Source organism: Ochotona curzoniae, unplaced genomic scaffold (assembly GCF_017591425.1).
Source record: "Ochotona curzoniae isolate NIBS_2020 unplaced genomic scaffold, NIBS_Ocur_1.0 scaffold_1852, whole genome shotgun sequence".
Taxonomy (NCBI): Eukaryota; Metazoa; Chordata; class Mammalia; order Lagomorpha; family Ochotonidae; genus Ochotona; species Ochotona curzoniae.
This window is the reverse complement of record NW_024467087.1, coordinates 17,974,672-17,990,765: the sequence shown is the minus strand read 5'-3', so window position 1 is coordinate 17,990,765 and position 16,094 is coordinate 17,974,672.

The window sequence follows — 16,094 nt, the reverse complement described above, 5'->3', positions numbered from 1 at the left end:
GGTTTTGCAATCCAGAAACTGACACATTTTAAAATTTACTGATTTGCCCAAGACAATGAGAAAGAAATCTTCATTTTCCCCTTCTTTTATGCAACATGTATGAAAAGCGAGCTCAATAAAGGCAATTAAAGCCACACCAGACTTAATGAATATTGAAACAAATGTTAACTAAAAAACAAATTAAATGTATGATGAAGTAGTCATTTAGTTAATATAGGAGTTTTGAGAATTCAAATATAGATTTATAAGGAAATACCTAAAGCAATTTACTTTGAATAAGAATAGTATACCAGGAATATAAAAAAAGTGATTTGAACATAAAATTCTTACAGAGATGTTAGATGATACATTGCCAAGATAGATGCAACACTGGATTCTGAAAATATTTACCTGTGAAGATATTTCAAAAATTTCTCAGAAAAAGTTAAACTGAAAATGTTTCTTTTGGTACAAATATTTTTTAAATCATTATTTAAAAACCCATTATACTTTTTTCATGATATGCATTTTCCATGAACTTTTGAATATCTGATATATGATCCCAAAAGACTGAGCTTCTTACCAACAGGTGAACAAGGCAAATTAATATGCCAAGTGTCCGCTGTAAACTGATCTCTGCATTCCATTTGTGAAGTACCATTCTGTGTTGCTGTGCAATAGTGCTACTTGGCGCTACACACGCTGGAAAGCAGCAGGTGATGTCTTGGAATTGATTGAGCTGGCTCCGAGATTTGACCTGTATCTACTGGCTGTTGTAAGCATTTGAGGTGTAAACTAGTGTAGATGATTTGTCTCTCTATGTGTGTCTGCTTGTCTGTCTCTGCCTTTCAAATGACTTTCTTTCTTTTTTTTTTTTTTAAGAAAACGATCTATGTAAAGAAAAAATTACCAAAGCAAGATTTCATCACATCTGTTATATTAAAAGTTGAAATGGTACATGTACTTGGGTTCCTGTTACACACATAAGAGACACAGATGGACATTCCTACTATTGGCTTCATCGTATTCCAACACCTGGATGATGTTGTGGGATCTCTCTCTCCCTTTCAGATAAAATGAAATGATGACAAATAGATAGCAAATAAATAGATAGCTAGATTAATTGATTCATATCGATTGATTTAGGGGCAAGCATTTGGCCTCGTGCCTGATAGGCTAGTTAGGGTTGTATGTCACATGTTAGCCTGCCTGTATTTGATATCTGTCTATTGCTCCTAATTCCAGTTTCTTTCTGATGCAGACATGCAGAGGTATTGGTGAGGACTCAGTAATTGTGTTTCTGCTACCTACTTGGAAGATCTGAATTGAATTCCTGGCTTCTGGTATCTTATCATGGCTATTACAACCATTTAAGGAGTGAGTGAGAAGATGGGAGAGTTTAAATGTTATCAACTTCTGTGCTTCTCTCTGAAAGAGAGTGAAAGAAAGTGAGAGAAACAAGGTAGGAAGGAGAGATGGAGATAAGAAAGAAGAAAAAGAAAACTGGAGATGAGTTTATCTCAATGCACAAACAAATTGTGAAATCAAGAGGGGACTGTCTCTGTCTCCCACCCAGATTTATTTCACGCCTCTTTATATAAGCCTGATCTAGGTCTGGAAGTTAAGAGTATCTAAGGAGTGATCCAGATGATGGGAGCTCTTGGGAATCTTCCTGCCTTTAAAATGAAGTAAATGAATTAAAAATTTAAATAAATTGATATGCAAGCATAACATATGTTTGAAAAAAGTATCGTGGAATGAGCCAGTATGATGACATAGCTAAGTCCTTGGGAGCTTGCACCCACATGGAAGAAAGGGTAGAAGCACTTGGCTCCTGGATTCAGATCAGCCCAACTCTGCTCATCCAGTATTCAAATCTGGCAGCCAGGAACTTCTGGTTTTCCAAGTGGGTGCACAGGCCTAAGGACTTGAACTACGCTCTGCTGCTTTCCCATGCTATAAGCAGGAAGCTGGGCTGGAAATGGATTCAAACTAGCACCCATATAAGATGCCAACACCACAGGTAGAAATTTAGCTTGTTGGTCACCACATTGGCCTCCAAATAAATAAATCTTAAGAAAAAAAATTTTATGGAAAATTCTCATTATGAAAAAACTACGAATGGATTACAGGTTTTTCTGTCCCTAAACAAAGCTTATGATTTAGTTCTGTGAGCATTTTGAATTATGTGACTATGTGTTTGTATTCCTTGAATTATATAAAGCCACCGCATATTGTATACTTTAAAACTGTTATGAAGTAAATTATGATGATTTTTCTTTTTTAATCAATATCTTATTTCAAAAAGAAGTACAAATATTAATAAACTATTAAATAAAATATGTAATAATATGTATAATGCTTCCTATTTTCCATGAAAACATGGGTGTCTCTAGTACATGCATACATGTATATATAATTGTTCAAATAAAAATGTATGTTACTAAACCCTGCAGCAGTGTATGTTCTTTATATCATCCTTATACTTAAAGAGAAAGGAATAAAATCCCCAAAATTGCAATAATGAAATTTGTATGTTTAGTCCAGTACACTATTATCTTTAAATAGTAAGTAAAAAAAAGAGAATATTTTCCAATTAATGAATGGGAGTCTTTGAGCAAAAGTGGAAAGCTTCCCTGGGATTATCTGAAAAAATGAAACCCCATACAAATAATCAAAGCATTCAAAAGCTTTTTCTTGTAAACATTAAATACTATTATTTTAACAAAGGAAAAATCACAAATGATAAAACACCTTTATTTGGACTTTTCCGCTCAAAAGCAGATCACTTGGTGTTAGCCTTTGTACTTGAAGTTGTCATAATATGACAACTTAAAAACATGAAATTCAGTGTTTTATTTTCAGCAACTGCAAAATTGCTACTTTATGTTTGAAAACTTCAGTAGACATGCCCTGAGCTTCATCTTAACATCACAGTTCAGCAATATGAACTAGACAATGAAAGAAACTTATAATAAAGCCTGATGAACCAGGACAATATAACTAATGAGCATCTAACACAGATTGTATAGTATTGCTCTATGAGTGTTCGCTCATGCTGTGAAGAGTATGAAAGCTGAGAGAATCCATATGTCTTTAGGGAACCTTACAAATCTTACAAAGCAAAATAGCACTTCTATTTCTAATAATCCGTTTCTTTACACATAACATTCTAATTATAGTTTCTCTGGAGAAACTGGTATAACTTATTAGATTCCCCAAATCTCCACTAATGACAAGAACCTTAAGACAAAATACATTGTTATTTATACGTGGAAATAAAAACTAGATCTACTATATGTATATGCATAAATATAAAATACCAAACAGTTTAGAGCTTTTTAATTAAAATATCAATTAAAAACATGAACAATGACTCACAGATTTTTTTAAGTGTCACTGATGCTATTGAAACACATTATCCGTTTTCAAGTGATGACATATTTTTATATTCATTATGTCTGCAGATAGGTGTGTATATGTGTATTTGTTTATACACAGGCAAGTTTTTACAAAGGTGTTACTTAAAAGGAAAGTGACAGGATCCCTTTCAGCATCATGCGTGTTGAATTTCAGCCGTTGTTCAGTACTTTACTGTCCAATAAGATTTGACAGTACACAATTCAGTTGCAAAGCTCCATATAGTGCAAGCAGGCCATAGCATTGCACTGTCCTACTGGAGACTAATCGCTTTATAACGAGTTCAGTGAAAAGTCTCTACGCGGTAAGTGGCAGCTGACAGCAACCAAGGGAACGTATCAGTGCTAAATATCAGGAGCTTAGATATATTGTATTGCATCTTTTTGACGATGGGAAACAGATTCCTTTCTAAAACACAGTTTAAATCATACAGATGGTAAAAAGAAAAAAAGCCTGGTTGCTGCGGGTTTTGTCCTGTTTTTGTTCTCATTGTTTTTATGAAGTCAACTCAGAAAAAAGTCAGGAATAAAATAGTCTAGTTTGAGGAAACGCTATCTTAACAGTACAATGATTTTTTTTTCCTATTCTATATTATTTATTTGACAGTTCAGGGCAAAAAAAATGTGCAGCAAGCTATAGTTTAAAAAAAATTGTTGGACGTGCATTGAAAAGTCAGCTCCCTTTTAAAGACTCACCTTGAGTGTAGATGTTAGATGTTACATAATCAGTCTAGAGTACAGGTGCAGTAGTAAAACACAATCACTACTGTTTATAAGAAACTATTTTAAAGCAGGGCTACCCTAAAGACCGCCACACGTTAAAGGAAGAACAATGCTGGTCAGAATGTGGTTATAACAATAACCATCCAAATCCATACTAATTTTGCCTGTAAGAATGACACAGCATAAGACATTAGGAAAGAAGGTCATGGCACTATTTGGCACTATAAATAATGTTTTAGCTTTCCAACTTGGCACTACAAATGGCAAAAAATAAAAGAGGGGTGGGTAGAGATACATTTGACTCAGTGCCATGAAATGCATTTGAAACAGTGCCATAAAAAACATTTCTGAACTTCCAGTTTATTTCTTTGAATCAAAGGGCACCTTATTGTATCATATCTACAAAGTTAAAAAAAAAAGTCAAGAGCATACAAATATCGTCCTTTAACTACTCTTGCTGTGATAATAAGCGCTTGGATTGGAATAACGCACTGAATTCAGTATCATACAAAGGCACAGAAATGCATTTTTTGAAAGATTTATTTATATGAATTGGAAAGTCAGATATACAGAGAAGAGGAGAGACAGAGAGGAAGATCCATCTGCTGATTCACTCCCCAAGTGCCCACAGTGTCCAGAGCTGAGCCAATCTGAAGCCAGGAGCCTCTGGGTCTCCCACACACAGGGAGGGTGCAGGGTCCCAAGGCTTTTGGCTGTCCTCTACTACTTTCCTAGGCCACAAGCAGGGAGCTGGAGGGGAAGCGGGGCAGCTGGGGTTAGAACCAGTGCCCATATGGGATCCTGGCGCGTTCAAAGCAAGGACTTTAGCCGCTAGGCTACTATGCTGGGACCTAGAAATGCATTTTTACAAAAAAATGTAAAACATGCTTGCTGTTGCAGCCTTTACTGGAGACAAGAACAGGATGTGGAGGTACCGGCATGTAAATTTTCAGGGTCTAGTAGTTTCAGTGAGTGTGTAAATTCAAACTAGAAGTTCTCCTAGGTAGACGAAGCACAGTAAACCATGCCTGTAGTACAGAGCAGCACAGGCAGGACTTCAACCAGGTTGCAGAAAAGCTTGCAGAAAAGGTTGGAACAAGGCTTGCAGGTTTATTTTGCAGACAATTAGGTGTGATTTAAGGAGTTACACAGACAGTAAAGTGAGAAGCATGGGGTTTTACAAACAAGTCCTGGTCAGTAATTGGGGAAAGGCTGAAGGCAAAGACACTGGTTAAGAGGCTGGCAATCATTCAAAGTAGTGATAATGGTTTGAATACAGAGTATAAGGGGAAATGAAAGGAAAGGATGTTAGAACAGGAAAAATGCATGGGAATTGATGAGTGATGGGAAGTTAAAAATAAAGGAAAAGAATCAACATTTGTGATGAGCAAAGTAATGAATTTCAAGATCAAGCTGTCTGTTTCTCTGAAGAAGAACAAAAAAAAAAAAATCACAGTGATGTGAAGATTGAACCCGAAAGACAGAGATAAGAAAAATATCATTGAAATAAATGTATGTATAAAGAAGGGACACTAATTTTGAAGAAATAAATCAATTATATTTTCTCATAATTTCTGAGTATCATTATAAAATATTTTGTGGAATATCTGTGATATAATTGTGATAATTTTATAATATTGGACACATTTACCTATGGTTTATTATTTTGTTATTTAAATATATTCAAACAGGGGTCTGGCGCAGTGGCCTAGTGGCTACAGTCCTTGTTGTATACATGCCCCGATTCCATATGGGAGCTGGTTCTAGTCCCAGCTGCTTCACTTCCCATCCAGCTCCCTGCCTGTGGCCTGGGAAAGCAGCTGAGAAACAACCAAAGCCTTAGGACCCTACATACACATGGGAGACCTAGAAGAAGCTCCAGGCTCCTGGCTTCAGATCAGCTCAGCACCGGCCATTGAGGCATCTTGGGTAGTGAAATAGTGGATGGAAGAGCTTTCTGTCTCTCCTTCTCTGTATATCTGCATTTCCACTAAAAACAAATAAATATTTTAAAAAGTTAAATAAATATATGCAAATCATTGGCTACATTGATTTACAATGTGATATTTGAATTCTGTGAATGTAGCTTCTATTCTAAGCATATTTCATAACCAGACATTTAAAATTAGAAATGACACGTAGTTGACAAAATAATGAATGATAAACCTAATGCATTGTCAAGATTCAGTATTGTTAGGAACATCTCATTTTCTGTCACTTATTAAACTTGACCTACAAGTTTTCTCCTGAAAATAGAACAGTGATTACACAAAATATTTTAGCATATCAAAATCATTTTAAAAATTACTGATCTGCAGAAGTTGATCACTAAAATCACACCAGTGTCACACGTGTGGAGGGTAGTGCAGATGTCACAAATAATGTAAGTTTCCTAATGGATAATTATTAGCAGGATTGATAAAACCAAGTAAAAATAGCATATGTATACTCTTATCTGAGCACCATGGACTCCTATTTCAGTTTGTTCCAGCCTCTGTTCGGTAGCTGCAGGCCATCTGCAAACCCCTTGAAACGCAGAGAGTATAGTTCATATGTCAAAAGTGCAAGCTGGGTTCTCTCCACTGAAAAGGAAAGTCAAAATATTAGTCTTTTTAAATTTATCTTAGAACAATGAGCAATAGGTAATACACTTTTTATTTCATTATCTTGCTACTTATCCTTGATAAATGTTCTGTCTGTTTAATCCAAATCTATGCTCGCTAAAGAAACAATCAAATCATATATATTAAGATGCAATAGATTAAAACACTAGGGTGTTTTAAGGAGTTCGTGGAAAATGTAAGTGCATTTGATCTTCGGCAAAAGACTTGGAAGAGATGGAAAATGTAAGTTAACATTTGTTTTTGTGCTAAAGTTATTGAAATCAATACTTGTTTTTTTCATATATGGAACTTCATAAATTTTTATTGAAATTCATATCATAAATAAGATCTATTTGTATTTCAAAGTATTTGAGGTATGCACACATATCTTTTAATGCCGTTTCCATGAACTTTTGACCTATTCTCAGATATGTGTGTGTATGTGTGGGTTTGGGTATGAGTGTGTGTGAGAGAGAGACAGAAAGAGAAAAAATGAAAGAGAGAGAAATCCTCACCAGCCAAGCATTCACAATATTACTCTTGGTAGTTTTGGTTTATGGTGATAATAACAAAATCAAAAAGTCAAAGAGTAGTTACTGATCAAGTAGCTTTAAAATGTTATTTCAGGGCCCGGCATGATGGCCTTGCGGCTGAAGTCCTTGTCTTCAATGTGCCTGAATCTCATATGGGTTCTGGTTCTAATCCTGGCAGCTCCATTTCCCATCCAGCTCCCTGCTTGTGGCCTGGGAAAGAAGCAGAGGATGGCCCAAAGCCTTGGGACCCTGCACCTGCCTGGGAGACCCAGAGAAAGCTCCTGGCTCCTGGCTTTGGATAGGAGACCCAGAGAAAGCTCCTCGCTCCTGGCTTCTGGCCATTGCAGTCACTTAAGGAATGACTTGCGCCACCGCGCCGGGCCCAAATAAATCTTTTAAAACATGTTTTTTTCTCCATGATAAATATTAGGTAAATGTTTGCAACCTTCTCCTTGCATTATACCCTGATATTAAACCAACATTTTACTGTTTATATATTTTAGATTATCACAATGTAAATTTGCAAAATGTACAAAATGTGTGGAATGCCAAGAAATGAAAAAAAATGATACTGGGAATCATATGTGAAATCATTGACTAAATGAACACCCAGCAGCGATTGCTCAAGTAATTGTTAAATAAGAGAATAGTGGCCAGAATGATGAAGACAGACTTCTTTAAAAAAAAAGATTTATTTAATTTTTTGTTTATTTATTTATTTGGAAAGACAGTTACACAGAGAGAGGGAGAGATATATATCTTTAGTCCAGGTTTCCGCATGTATCAGAGTCTCCAGCACTGGAACTAATACTGGGACCTTTGTTGGACCACTAGCTGGGAACCAGAGGAGAAATGGATAAACCAGGATGTAAACCAGCACCCATCTGGGATGCTGTTATCACAGACAGAACATTGGCAGTTATGTAACACTGCTGGTCACAAAGAAAGGCTTCTATAGAAAATTTATGAAGGCACTGGATTTTTTCTTCCAGAAATGACTCTGCTATTTAGTATAGCAACAAAATTTAAAATAAAGTTTAGGGTATAATGTCTTATTTAACATTTTTATCAAGCAAAATTAGACATAAGCAGAAGAAAAGTCAAAATCAGCACCAAACCAGTGCTTGTTCTGGGAAGCAGAGCATAGCTTCATTTCATATGCCGCTATTGAATGTATTATAAATGTTTCTCATAATTTGGATTAATTTTCCACACTAAATCTCTAAGTAGGCATTTTTGGCCACAATTTGCATTGTATGTGTGGATTTTTGTGATGCCCATTATCTTTGGATAAGGACTTCTTAAGAAAAAAAAAAGGATCTATTTATTTCAAAAGCTGAACAAAAGAAAGGGTGAGAGGGAGAGAGAGATTGCCCAACCTTTGGTTCACTTACCAAGCAGCCAGAACGGCAAGAGATGGACCAGTCTGAACTGAGGGGCCAGCAGCTTCTTCCAGGTCTCCCACTTGCACGTAGGCCCCGAGAACATGAACCTTTTGCTGCTTGGATCAGAAATGGAGGATTGGGGATTTGAACAGGTGCAATGTAGGTGGTGGCTTCACCACAGAGCTGGCCCAGGATAAGGGCTTCTTATGTTTAAGATGAAGAAACTACATTATATGGAAGTAACATGACTTGTTGTAACAGTCAGGGTCCAGATATCGCAAGAGGGATCTGAATAATTATATATAAATAACTTTTAATTCAGTTTAAGGGCTGCTGATTTGACACCAAATGAAACAACAAAGAACTCTGCAAGTTATGGAGTTAGCAACTTTAGAAAACAGCTTTCACACCTATGAGTGGACAGATAAACATAATAAACTAGGGGGAAAAAAAAGATAGTAAACTAAAAACTTAGAAGAGACAGTTTCGTGACCTTGAAAATCTGTCTTCTGAAGAGGGGCACCTGAAGTCTGAGGTTATGGGGAACAGGAGAGATGAGGCTTGTTGTGCAAATATTGAGTAAATTGCAAATCTTATTCAGTAACTTCTACGGGAAAGGACTGCTGATTCTAGGGTGAGGAAACTTCTGGGATGAATTTTGATATTGCGAAGGACATCAATATATAGCAAACAGAGGCTAAGCAGGAAGGAATTATGTCCCTTCCTTCTCCTCCAGGCTCACAGATCCCCAACCCACAGTGGCAGAGCTGAACACGAAGCCAAGTGTGATTTGCAGTATTCTGGCAACATTATTAGAAGACTGAGGAAGGGTGGTTTAAAACAGAATGTATTAATTTCATGACGAGCACAACCTATTCTCCACACCTATAAATATTCTATATATACTTGAAATTACATGCAATAAAATTGCAATATGTTGAGTGCTAAAATGATATTTCTATGCTTCATTAAAAAAATGTTTTTACCTCCCCCCTACTATTCAAAGTAGGAAAGAGCATCTAATGACAGACAAGTCACACTCCCTGTCTCTGGCACGTATACCTAAGTCAACACAGCTCGTGATGCTGAAAGCAGGATTTCAAACTCAAGTTGTCTCAAAATTCGAATGTTTTTATGCACCCCAATTTTTCTCAACATTAATTTATTCCAGGTCAATATAGACAGTTCTTAATTATATTAATCAACTGTACTTGATCAACATAAAAATAATGAGTGATTTAAATATGTTGATCTGGGGAAAGGGACCAGAACAGTTCAATTCTGACTGGAGTCAGAAAAAAAATTTTGTATCGCATTATCAGCACCAATGAAAACTTGGAAAACATCATAATAAAGGCGATTCGTCACTCTCTAGGAAGTTGGAATCATCCTGATTCTTCAGTCCTTCAGCACATTACTCAAGTATCTCACCCTCTTGCTAGCTCTGATGTTGAATTCTTTATGTTATCTGTTAAGTTGCAGAGACAGTGAGCAGAAGTAACGGTAAGAGCAAGAGAGAAAGAGGAAGATAGAAGAGGAAAACAGCCTCATTGATTAACATTCACACACAGCAGAGACATGAGATTCTATCAGGCATCTGTGGACACAATATTTCTACAGAAATCTTTTTGTTTGTTTGTTTGTTTTCTGTATAGCAAAAAAAAAAATTATGACCCACTGCTACTGATGAGATTTTCCACCTATAGCCAGATGAGTGCAAACGAGAGATGTTTATTCATACTGTTGCAACCTGTTTTTCTTTGATGCTTGTAGACCCGCAATTTAGCCACTCTTATGAAAAACTGTTGTTTATGTTTTCTACGGAGATAAAAATGTTTATAAATTTCCTCTAGCGTGAATGAAGTACAATAAGAGTATCGTATATGCTGAAAAGCTTGCACAAGGTAGAACACTCCAATTATTTATAGCTTCAAGTAAGACTTAAAAGGCTGAGACAAATGTGTACAGAAATTGAAAAAAGCACAAGGAGTGGAGAATGTGAGATTCAAAGACTCTGCATGAATATTGATTTGTTCCTGTGTTTTGTTGCATTAAACATTTAAGAAATCTTTTGTCCATAATATGAACTGTGTATCTTTCTTCCTTTAGGCTGTCCATGTGGTGTTTTCATCAATGTCTGGGGAGCATTGTCTCCAATTTTCTTTTAAAAATGTTTCTCTGTGAGATGGGCTTGTTGCCTAAGGGCTTAAGACACTTGTTAGGGTGCCAGCAGCACATGTTGGCGTAATTGGATTGGATCCTGAGCTCCAGGTCCTGACATCAGCTTCCTGTTAATGAAGGCCTTGTTGGGCAAGGCTGATGGCTCAGATAGTTGGTTTTCTGCCTCAGTTCCTGGCTTTAGATTTACCCAGCTTCACTCATTGCCAGCATTTGGGGAATGAATCAGCAGATGGAAACACTCTGCTGTGCCCTCTATGTGTGTGTATGTCTGTGTGTCTCCTGAAGGCAGAGAAAAATAAGAAGGAAAGAAATAAGAAAGGAAAAAGAAGAAGACAATGTTAACAAAGATGAAGATGATGAAGATTGTTTCTCAGAGGTGAAAAAAAATTTGCTTTAGTTTTTTTTTTTTAATTTGGAGGAGAGAAAGAGACAAAGATTAAGATTCCCTTTGTTAATTCACTTCACAAATAATAAAAATGGCTCCGCCAGAAACTCAATTCACGTCACACTGTGAGTGGTAAGAACACAACTACTTGAGTCATCAGCCCAGGAGCTGGACTAGGCTATGGAATCCACATACTCCAGACCATTATCTTCACACTGGAGTCTTCACTTTATTTGATATACCTTGCCTGATATAACTATCTACAAGCTGATGCCTTTATTGTCGTTATGCATATTGCCTTCTCTTGTCTAATTGAGCAACATTTTAGAACATAATGCTGTCCCCTGAAAAAAGTTTTAAAATATTTTCTAAGTCATGATTCTATCAAACCAGGTAGTTTTAAATGAATTATTAAACTCCTTTAAGCCTAGCCTCTTATTATTAACAGTAAGAATTTATTCTTCATATGTTGATTATGAGAGTTAAATGGCAGTGGACACAATATATCTAATATTACACATCCAGTGGAATTTTTCATGCAGCTGGATTACAATGGCTCTACAAGTAGCTGAGAGACAATATTTTGCCACCTTATTTTGCCACCTTATTGGATAACTGAAGTGATAGTTGTGGGTCCTATATTTCTTTTCTAAAGTTCTACCTATCTATTTGAAAGAGTTGCAGAAAGAGAGAGAGAGAGAGAGAGAGAGAGAGAGTGAGAGAGAGAGAGAGAGAGAGAGAGACCAAGCTCCTCCATCCATTTTTTACTCCCCAAAATTAATGCAATAGCCATGGCTGTGCCATGTGGAAGCCAGAAACCAGAAGTTTCATCTGGCTCTCCCAGGTAAGTGTCAGGGACCCAAGCACTTGAATCATTTTTGCACTTCTCAGCCAATCAGCAAGGAGCTGGATTGCAAGTGAAGCAATTAGAGCACAAACCAGTGTCTTTACAGGAGGCTGTCATCACAGGTGGCGGCCTTACAGAACATGCCACAAGGACAGCCAATGTTAATTACAGTAGGACATATTTCCATACCATAGCAAATTAGAAACAGTGTCAACGGACAAGAGAGATGTTTTAGGAAGGATTCTGGGAAACAGGAATTACATATGGACTCTATTGCAATTTTAGATAAAGCTTTTTAGGTTTACTGGTTCCAACATTTTCTTGCAGATCACAATGTTGCGAAACTGCAAAAGCACTGTGACAGTTTTGTTCAGATTGCAGTTCAGTTATGTTCTGTCAAAGATAAGGCTAGAGGCACCAATAGCACAGACATCTTTTAAAATATGTTCAAATATACATAAAATACTATCGAAACTTCAACAATGAAGGAATAAAATAGTTCTTTTTAAATATCCAGAACCCTAATTAAATAATTGTAGTTTAGGGATATTCCAATCCAATTTTCATGATCATATATAACACCATATTCAAAATCTTTTGCATATGTTTTGGTTAACATTTTCTTCTGTAAATACCATAATATTATTTCAGTGATTATAAAACATGTAAATAATATCACTTCCTTAATGATTCCTACAATACTGAGCATTTATATTGTCTGTTTTCCTAAATATAAGGAATCATGTTAATGATATCATTGTGTATTTAGTCATGATAAATTTCTAGAAACATTCCATGATTTTGTTTCTCATGACAAATATCTTTCAAGAAAGATGACCAACTTTCAGTATATGATAATAATTAAAGATCCTAAGTTCTTTTCTTTCTCTCTGTATCTGTTTAATGTATGCAGCCATTATATTTTGGATTATACATTTGTTCTTTGGTGCCTTCTACATATAGTCTACTTCTGCTTTTTGGCAATAAATCCTTGCTGTGAATTTTAGGCTTCACCTTATTCTTTATATCTTTTTTCAGACCCAAGGTGAGAATTCTTAATCCTGTTATTCGGTTTCATTAGTACTTAATTGCTAATTTATTATATGTTAAAAGCTCAGCTAGATGTTTTAAATTTCGTGCTTAACGTCATAAATTTCAAATTCTGTACATTTAGATCAATTTTATTTACTTAATTGTAACCTATTTTTCTGGTGAAAAATGAATAGGGCTTATTATAGTATATAAAATAGGTTTGTTGTTCTTGTTGTTTCAAGAGAGATAGTAACGTGGTGACATTAGAATTATACTTACTGTGCCCAGCGTTATGACTCAGTGGCTAAATCCTTACCTTGCACATGCTAGGATGCCATATGGGAGCCGATTCGCATCCTGGCTGCTGGTAATGGATAAAAGGGGTACAGTATGAGTAAAGAGTTCACTGTCAAGTTCAGTAAGTATGGACACTCATACTGAGTCAATGAATTATTGGAGTTGCATATAAGCATAAATGGTTTGATCTAGGATGAGGTGAAAGAGCGAGGACCTGATACCAAAAGCATCCGTGGGCAATGACCTGAAGGAATTTTGGTAGCCCATTATTTCAGGTATACACGTTCCTAGTCACATTCTATAATATTGCCTCTCCAAGTCCACTAAGACACAATAACATTTCTGATAAAAAACTCACTTAAAATAATCCTCATTTGCTTTTATTTGAACTTCAAAGAAACACATATACAAGAAGAAATACTGAGACAAAAGGCAGAGACAAACCTTTCGTGTACCACTTCATTTCTCAAATGCCTGCAGCAGCTGGGGCTGGGCCAGGCTTAAATCAGGAGTCCATAGCTCAATTTGAACCTCATGTGGGTGTCAGGGTTCCAGGTATCTGAATCATCACTTACTGATTCGCAGAAAAAAATAGATTAAAAACAGAGGTGGGGCTCAAACCCAGGTGCACCAATGTTGGACACAGGTGTCCCAAGCGACATCAACATCTTAACCCCTAGACCAAACATCCACCCCAACTTCTTATGCTACATAATTTCATATTGTTCTTATGGGAAAAACTTCCATAGAGACAAATTAAAATTTTCCATGAACAGCTGAGTTTTAAACACAGATGCCCAGGATCTTGTTAGATTACCTTTTTCAAAGAAAACTTGAAAACAATTGCTTGCATTTGACTTTGCAATTCTGATCATTAAAAACTTACTTTAGTATGGTAATTTTGTTCTTAACATCTTTGCTGAATGATTTCTTAGCTGGTTTTATAAATAATATTAACTTGGAAATAATGATAAAAGAAGTAAAGGACTCATATAAGAGATTGTTATTAAGATAGAATCACTGTTTTACAGTAATTAAAACATTACTGATAATCAGGTATATGAATTGGTTCTGTTTGTAAATTGTTCCTTCAATTTCACTCAGTAGTGGCTTAAGGAATAAATGAGAAATGATCCCGATCTAACAGATTAAGTGTCCTGATAAAAAGGTGATTTGAGACCAAATGATCATATCTAAGAGAAAAGTTTATTTTTATTGTATACCCTGGGATGTGAGCCAAATTCTGACAATTCTTTTTATTGGTATAATGATAGATCATGAGGATTAGGAGTTCTAAATTCTGTCAATACCTTGTCAAATAATCTTAAACTTTTGTATTTATATCATTGACATACAGGAAGTAACATGTACCATAACTTTTCCACACTGTGTGATCAGCATGAAATGAATAATGGAGTTGAAAATACTGAATTTTATGTAATGGTATAATTCTGCAAAGTATTATTTCTTCTAAAATCTGAGTTGCTAACATATTTAGAATAAGTTATCTAGATATGGGAGAGTAAATCCAGACATCAAGGTAAGAAAATCAAACAACACAGAAGATATAAAGACACTATAAGAAATTATTTGTAATTCACGATAAAATAGCAACACAAAGATGGAAAATGGCCACTAAATTATTAACATAAGAAAATTCAGAGACATACTGTAAAATTTATGATCACAATTTCGAGCTGTGCATAATATAAATTGATGTTCACACATAGTAATGTTGTTGAGAAAATGTGCATTTTAAAGTAATGAAACATCTTATTTTATTTCATTTTATTTTTGGTTTGTCTTTAGATTTCATCATGATAATGGTAACCACATAAACATACTGATGTTAGCCTAATATTAACCATGTTTGCATTGTAAAATCTAGACCAATGAAAATTCTAGCTAGACTAGACTTTTCAAAGAGAAAATAGTAGATGATTACCATCTTCAATGAAAGACAATTTTAAAAAAAATGATGGTCTATTTTTAGCCTTAATAGGTGGGAACAAATTAACTCAAAGGAAAAGTTATCAAAATTAAAAATGGTTATTGCACATTTATTTGTGAATATTTAATTGAGGCAGAGAACTGGCACAATTTCAAACTGTTAATCACAGATTTCTAAATGCATATTAGCTAATGGATGTGTAAAATTACGCTTATCTTGACTCAGATAAATGTCTAATTAAAAATCCTTTGAGGGGGAAAAAATCCTCACATCATTAAAGAAAAAAGAAAAGAGCATTATGTGAAGCTATATGAAACTTGAAGAAAGAAATTAGCTTTTTTTCCCCACAACAGACATCTTTGCTGAATATTTCATTTCTGGGATGTTCAGAGCTGATAAGAATTACAGGTGTTTCAAATAATGCATATCTGGTATGCAAGGCACTGCAGCTGAGTTTCAGAAATGAGTTTTGTTTATTCAGAGATGTATGTGAGTCTACTAAAGCATAAAGCAGTTAAACATATTTTCTTATTTTATTTTTTTAAAAGATTTATTTTCTTTTTATTGGAAAGTCAAATATACACAGAGGAAGCGAGACGGAGAGAAACTTCCGTCCACTGATTGACTCCCCAAGTGGCCCAAAAGGCTGGTGCTGAGCCAATCTGAAGCCAGGAGTTTATTCTGGGTCTCCCACGCGGGTGCAGGGTCCCAAGGCTTTGAACCATCCTCGACTGCTTTCCCAGGCCACAAGCAGGGAGC